Genomic DNA, 7,911 nt, shown 5'->3' on the forward strand with positions numbered 1-7,911 from the left:
GTCAAGCTCAGGATCCTGACACAGGGAAGAAAGGAAAGCAGCAGAATACAGACCCTGGACTTCAGAAAAGCAGACTTTGACTCCCTCAGGGAACTGATGGGCAGGATCCCCTGGGAGAATAACATGAGGGGGAAAGGAGTCCAGGAGAGCTGGCTGTATTTTAAAGAATCCTTATTGAGGTTACAGGGACAAACCATCCCGATGTGTAGAAAGAATAGTAAATATGGCAGGCGACCAGCTTGGCTTAACAGTGAAATCCTTGCTGATCTTAAACACAAAAAAGAAGCTTACAAGAAGTGGAAGATTGGACAAATGACCAGGGAAAAGTATAAAAATATTGCTCGGGCACGCAGGAGTGAAATCAGGAAGGCCAAATCACACCTGGAGTTGCAGCTAGCAAGAGATGTTAAGAGTAACAGGAAGGGTTTCTTCAGGTATGTTAGCAACAAGAAGAAAGTCAAGGAAAGTGTGGGCCCCTTACTGAATGAGGGAGGCAACCTAGTGACAGAGGATGTGGAAAAAGCTAATGTACTCAATGCTTTTTTTGCCTCTGTCTTCACAAACAAGGTCAGCTCCCAGACTACTGCACTGAGCAGCACAGCATAAGGAGGAGGTGACCAGCCCCCTGTGGAGAAAGAAGCGGTTCGGGACTATTTAGAAAAGCTGGACGAGCACAAGTCCATGGGGCCAGATGCGCTGCATCTGAGAGTGCTAAAGGAGTTGGAGGATGTGATTGCAGAGCCATTGGCCATTATCTTTGAAAACTCATGGCGATCGGGGGAAGTCCCGGACGACTGGAAAAAGGCTAATGTAGTGTCCATCTTTAAAAAAGGGAAGAAGGAGGATCCTGGGAACTACAGGCCAGTCAGCCTCACCTCAGTCCCTGGAAAAATCATGGAGCAGGTCCTCAAGGAATCAATTCTGAAGCGCTTAGAGGAGAGGAAAGTGATCAGGAACTGTCAGCATGGATTCACTAAGGGCAAGTCATGCCTGAGTAATCTAATTGCCTTCTAGGATGAGATAACTGGCTCTGTGGATGAGGGGAAAGCAGTGGACGTGTTGTTCCTTGACTTTAGTAAAGGTTTTGACACGGTCTTCCACAGTATTCTTGCCAGCAAGTTAAAGAAGTATGGGCTGGATGAATGGACTATAAGGTGGATAGAAAGTTGGCTAGATCATTGGGTAGTGATCAATGGCTCCATGTCTAGTTGGCAGCCGGTATCAAGTGGAGTGCCCCAAGGGTCGGTCCTCGGGCCGGTTTTGTTCAATATCTTCATAAATGATCTGGAGGATGGTGTGGATTGCACCCTCAGCAAGTTTGCAGATGGCACTAAACTGGGAGGAGAGGTAGATACGCTGGAGGGTAGGGATAGGATACAGAGGGACCTAGACAAATTAGAGGATTGGGCCAAAAGAAATCTGATGAGGTTCAACAAGGACAAGTGCAGAGTCATACACTTAGGACGGAAGAATCCCATGCACCGCTACAGACTCGGGACCGAATGGCTCGGCAGCAGTTCCGCAGAAAAGGACCTAGGGGTTACAGTGGACGAGAAGCTGGATATGAGTCAACAGTGTGCCCTTGTTGCCAAGAAGACCAATGGCATTTTGGGATGTATAAGTAGGGGCATTGCCAGCAGATCGAGGTACGTGATCGTTCCCCTCTATTCGACATTGGTGAGGCCTCATCAGGAGTACTGTGTCCAGTTTTGGGCCCCACACTACAAGAAGGATGTGGAAAAATTGGAAAACATCCAGCAGAGGGCAACAAAAATGATTAGGGGACTGGAACACATGACTTATGAGGAGAGGCTGAGGGAACTGGGATTGTTTAGTCTGCGGAAGAGAAGAATGAGGGGGGATTTGATAGCTGCTTTCAACTACCTGAAAGGGGGTTCCAAAGAGGATGGATCTAGACTGTTCTCAGTGGTAGCAGATGACAGAACGAGGAGTAATGGTCTCAAGTTGCAGTGGGGGAGGTTTAGGTTGGATATTAGGAAAAACTTTTTCACTAGGAGGGTGGTGAAACACTGGAATGCGTTACCTAGGGAGGTGGTAGAATCTCCTTCCTTAGAAGTTTTTAAGGTCAGGCTTGACAAAGCCCTGGCTGGGATGATTTAGTTGGGGATTGGTCCTGCTTTGAGCAGGGGGTAGGACTAGATGACCTCCTGAGGTCCCTCCCAACCCTGATATTTTATGATTCTATGTGTATACACGCAAAAATATCTGTCTTGAAATTTTGGGCCCAACCCTATTCCCATTTAAGTCAATGGAAATTTTGTCATTGACATCGGTGGGGGAAGGATTGGGATATTTCCTTCCAAAGAATGTTGATGCAGAGTTTTTCTTAAGGGCTAATTTGCTGGCATTGAGGTCTTCCTTCCTTCCTTCCTTCCTTCCTTTCTTGTAAACAACTGCACTGACATACTTATTATGGGGAGAAAACCCCAAATAAGGATTTACATAGATTCTATACAGAGAGATTTTTAAAAAGCTCAGTGTCCATTTAAATCAAGATTTTTATTATTCCATGTGGACAGTGCATCTTTGAATACCAGCTTCTACTTTCGTATTGATTTCTGATTGACTGATTCAGGTTTAACAATCACAGTAGCTTTATTTGTACTGTCTGAGAAGTTTTGCTAATTATTTTGTTACAGACAACGGCATTATATCTGGGAAACACCTTGAGGACAAAGCACAAAGCCAGCAGGTCAGTGATGTCCCCATTGTGATGGCGTGGTGCTGCAGGGAGCTGCATTGCACTGAATTCCACAATGCAGATCTGATGCGCAGTGCTGCACTTGGAAAAAGCTGAACTGCATGAATACTGCCGAGGAAACTCAATGGCCTCTTCTGAACATGTGATAATTTAATGCAAAGAAACCTTATGTTAATGCATCATTAAGGATGAGAATTTAAAAATGCACCAAGGTCAGAAAATAATGAAGCGACAGTCCTCACACCAGTGTTAACTGGGCCAAACTGCACAGCTGTGTTATTTTCACTGAGCTGCACTGCAGGATTTTGGATCACAGTCCAGGCTGTTAAATGCACGCCTCAATGTACTGCACAGAAGCAAGGTGGCTGAGCTAAATCACAGTGGCAGTGATGTGATGCTTTATTATTCTCCAGCCTCTCTTGCGTTGTTATTCTCCATCTTATTCCGTGAACCAGAAGAGTTTGGTTATTCAGTGGTGGGTGAAGTGACAAGCTCTGTATATCCCTTACCTACTGCACAGGGTGGTGCTGTGAAGCGTATTTCATGTTTGTAGGTGCTTTGAGATCCTCAAGGAAGGTGATATTGCTGTTACTATTTTATTGTTTATCTTACAATAACATCTAGAGGACCCACCTTGAGATCAGAGCCCCAGGGGGCTTGGTGCTCTACATGCACACACAAGAAGAGACGGTCCTTACTCCAAAGAGCTTACCATCCAAATAGACAAGACAAACAAACGGTGGTAGGAGTAGGAGAAGTGACGTGCCCAAGGTCACATGCCTGGTCAGCAGCAGAGCAGAACCTAGGTCTCCTGAGTCCCAGCCTAGTGCCTTAGCCACTGGACCAGCTTGTGTCTCTTTCTAAGTATGTTACATGAGCTGTTGGGTGTCAGCCCAGTTCCCCATGGACACGAGCACACACCACAAACTCACCAGTACATTTACCACTCGTTGGCACCTTCATTTGAAAGTGCGGCAGGGAGGTCAAGGATCAAGGGTGTGATCCTACAAAGTGCTGAGCACCTTCTCGGAGGTGCTGACTGCCCTAGACTCCCAGTGATGTTGCGGGCAGTCAGTACCTTGTAGGACTGGGACCTGGTGAGCCATGGAGAATGAAATCCCGTCTGGCCCCTGGAGGACAGTCCCTGGCATGGACTCAGGCACACGGATGGCACAGCCCAGGAGAAGCCTGCACTGCTAATGCCCTTGCTGTGCATGGAGAGCTGCAGACTCCCAAGGTGCCAAGCTAGCACTTTTCTCAAACACTCAGTTCCACTGGAAAAAAATACAGAGCTACTGATGAAATAAGGATCAGATAAAGGCACTTGGACACTCCCTTATGCTGGCCCAGCTACAGCAGGCTGAGTTTAGCCCTAGATACTTGGGCAAGCGTGGAGGCTTTACTGATTAACTTTCTCAACCCCCCTACTTTGGTGCATTGCATCCACCCTATAAATGATCCCAGAGATTTGGAGACGCACCGTGTCTGTTGTCGCTTCCACTGAGCCTCTGGGAAAGCAGGATTGCATAGAAGCCATGATTCTGGAGACCTGTTTGGGGTGTAGTTCAGTCTGGTACACCGCTGGCCCATGCATCTTCAGCTACTGGCCATTTAATACCCAGCATTATAGCTGCCTTGTGCGTTGGCTTTTTCATAACAAACTATACACCCCCTCCCCCAAGCTTTGCAGAATGAAAAATGAACAAGATGGCATTGGAGGGTGGAAAAATTAAACCATTCAGACCTAAAACCAATTACCAAAGGGGGGGTGCAATTATGATGAGAGTCAGGGGAGGGATTTTCAAAAGTCGCCTCTGATTTGGGAGCTGCAGGTGCTCGACACCTCCAAAAACTTGGCCTAAAGTATTTAAAGTCGGGCACCCAAAACTGGAGGCACTCCTGATGGCTGTCCTCTTGGCCTTGCCCCCTCTCTGCGTCTCTGCATCTTCTGTACATCAAGATACCATCCACCTTCATAAAGGGCTTTGGTATCTATGGATGAAAAGTATTTAATTTGTTAATGTCTTGCCTCAAACCTATCCCCCTGGCCCGCCCTCCCCCACTCTCTCTGCTTCTTTGCTACACCAACATATTGCAGCTTGCCTTAATTAAGACCCCATTCCTGCACCTGGCACCACCCGGCCAGCACTCTGCATTAAGTTCAGTGGGGTTCCATTGCAGCCGTAGGGGTCCACCTGTGCAATCCAGTTGCAGGCTCAGGCTTTCGGCCTGCAAGCACGTCAGAGTAGAGCCTGTCCCCCACTGTAGGTCCCGTTTGCCACTGCCCTGCACCTGGGTAGCTGTTTTGCACCATCGCAGAGCGGGTGTAAAATGGAATCCGTCTGAGCGGGTTGCACGTCACACCCAGGTTTGCCCTTCTGTAAATTACTCCACAGGGTACAGATAGGAGTGAATTTGGGCCCTATACATTTGTGAAGCACTTCGTGCAATGGGACTCCACCTGACTGGGGCCTCTTTGGGCAGCTGCATTACAAATCATACATTCTAACAGAGGCATTTACTGTTCCGAGGGGGGCGGAGCTGGAGGGTCTTAGAATGTGCTGTGTCCTTCCTGTTAGGGCTCCCTTCACCTGAGCTCAGTCACGTGAAGTCCTGTTCCTGCTAAATCTAAGAGGTCCCAGCACATTCTGCAATAGCCTCAGCGCCACGTGGCAGCGTCTGTAAGTACACGGAACCAGACTGAGACTCAGACACCAGCCCAGGGCCTCTAAGGGATGTAGCCTCCGAACTTCAATGGAAGGAGCCTACATACCTTTGAGGAACTGGATGAATCCAAGATGGAATGGAAGGATCCACAATAGAAGCCTTTTGACTAGAGGTGAGCACAGGATTTGGGCTTGTCTGATCAAGGACGGCTTGGCATAGGGCTTTCACCCAGCTGATAGGAATTTTACGCCACACCGTTTAATACACATATATACACACCACGCCCTGGAGTGCCCTGGGCTAAAGCTAACCCACCATCTCCCAGTGCTGTGGAGGGACCATGGACCCACAGCCAGCAAGGGGGCAGCTAAATCATCTTAGCAATTCAAAGAGGCGAAGTGGATCTTCCCTTTCTTGGAAATGAGCGCCTCCTGCACCGCTCTCCGTGTCCACGTCTGAGACCCAAAAGAGGAAAAAGAGCCTTGCACAAAATGGGTCTGCGGCTCAGAGAAATCACGCGCTACACCAGTGCTGGTGTGGGCTGAATCCAGCCAGACCCTCAGAGGCTGTAAAGCACCAGCACTGACGTCAACAGAGTGATGTTGATTTACACCAGATCAAGGTCTGGAACCTTGCTTGGTATTGTCCTGCACGTCAGGACTAAAACATAGGGCAATCAGATGAGCGGAGGGCTTTTCTTCTCAGATAGAACCTCTCATTGGATTCCTGGCGCCCTTCTAAATTGGCTGGGAGAAGATGGGGATTAGCAGCGTTCCTAAACTTGGATGAGATTCTCCCTTCTTCTTTATATCCTCTACTCTCTTCTTTATTTGTTCCATTATCCATGTCAAGCCCATTCCCCCCCCCCCGCCCTTGCTGGCCTGAGCACCAGCGCTACGAGTAACTTTCGAACAAGTTCCAACCTGCCCCCAAAACGTGGACCCAAGAGGGAGGGGAAAGGGGCCCCACAGTCTCTGCACAGGCATGATTGGTTTTGGCTTTGCCAGAGGTGCCTCTCCACGTGAGCTCATCCAGCAGGCAATCAAATGGAGCCTTTACCTGGCCAGAAAACGGGGAGGGGGGGTGTGCCTTCCTATAGGATCAGCGTTCTTGCAATGTCAGGGATTTCAATCTCTCCCCCCCCCCACCGCTGGCTTGCTTGTCAGAAGAGCAGCTCGGGCCTCTCCCGGCCTCATTTCAGTGCAAGCACCCACCTGACACTCCTTATTGGAGGTCCTGCCTCCCGACTGGGAGCCGCAGCAGCCTGCCAGCGACTCTTGCAGCTTCAGCCAGGACCCATCTGCGAGGAAGCGAGCTGCGCACAGCGGATCTGCGGGAAGAGGAGAGGTAACTTTCCGGGGGGATTCAGAACTTGGCTGGAGTCAGTGGCTTGTTGTTGCTTTGCCTTCACACCCGTTAGCAAGGATCATTGTTAAAGGAGTGTTCATATTTCCTTCCCAAGGGTCGGGGTATTTCATGCAATTTGTCGAAATTCATAAGATCTGGGATCCCCCCCCTTTAACTTTCTAGGGGCGCTTGCTAATGAGCTGCCCCCGGTTCAGTTCTTTCTTGCCTTGAGCTGTGGCTGGGGATCAGTGCAGGGACGGGTCGGTCAGTATCGTCCAGACATGGATTATTTGGGATGTTAAAGCCTGCTCTGTAGCATTGCTTGAGACTGGTTGGCCGCTTGTCTGGGGCTGCCAGGTTGCAATATCTTCGCTGTTTGATTTTTCTGGGCCGAGGGGATGGATTGATTTTTATGTCCCCAGTTTGATGCAGTCCTGCTGCAGTCCCAGCTCCCCGGCAAACTGCAGACAGAGCCTTGGCTGCAGGAAGGAGTGCATCAAAATGCATCGCCTTCCCACTCGGGCAGCGGCGTGGGGGGCGGGGAGGGTGTCTTCCTGGGTCCCTCTCTACCCCATGTCCTCCCCCAGCCGCCCCCGTTGTTACCCCTACCTGTGTGCGGGAGCTTGCAGGTTGAGATTCAGGAGATTGAAGGAGAAATTGGACACTGCCGCTTTAAGAGTGCCGTAATGCGAAAGCTTTTCTCCTTCAAGTGATCTGCAGAGGAGCAGCAGCAGCCTCAGCCAGGGGATTTCCCCCTTCCTTGATGCTCTGAGCCCTCCACGGCTGCCAGCCAGCAAAGGGAAGCGCAGCCATCAGGCCTTTGCACGATCAGCCTCAAGTTCCCCCGACTCTTTTTATTATTATTTATTATTGTTTTAAAAATATGTCAAGGGAGGGGATGGAGGTCCTGCTGTGACCTATTCAAGTTTGGACCGCAGCTCCTGCCTTCAGCAAGATCCTGGCCTGGTGCATTCAGTCCTGTTTAACTAACTGAGTTGGGTTTTTTTTTAAACAAGTGTCTCGTGTTTGCTTTATGAAATCAGGAGACACAGAGCCGCATGACCTCTGAGCATCAGTGCCTTGCCACGGGAGGGAAAAGTAGAATTTATCTTGGGAACGTGCTGGTACAGTCAGTGAAAGACCTGGGTCTTCTTCTGGGGGGATGTGACTCTGGA

At 49.4% G+C, this 7,911-nt stretch overlaps 1 long non-coding RNA gene across 1 annotated transcript; it reads right to left on the reverse strand.

Annotated features, from left to right (window-relative positions):
- Positions 1-2,155: 2,155 nt before the first annotated feature.
- On the reverse strand, positions 2,156-7,554 carry LOC122463246. Its single transcript, XR_006286417.1, has 3 exons — positions 7,346-7,554; positions 6,604-6,719; positions 2,156-4,714 (listed from the first exon to the last, which is right to left on the reverse strand). It is a non-coding gene; the product is annotated as an uncharacterized LOC122463246 (long non-coding RNA).
- Between the last annotated feature and the right edge of the window lie 357 nt (positions 7,555-7,911).

Source organism: Chelonia mydas, chromosome 18 (assembly GCF_015237465.2).
Source record: "Chelonia mydas isolate rCheMyd1 chromosome 18, rCheMyd1.pri.v2, whole genome shotgun sequence".
Classification (NCBI taxonomy): Eukaryota; Metazoa; Chordata; order Testudines; family Cheloniidae; genus Chelonia; species Chelonia mydas.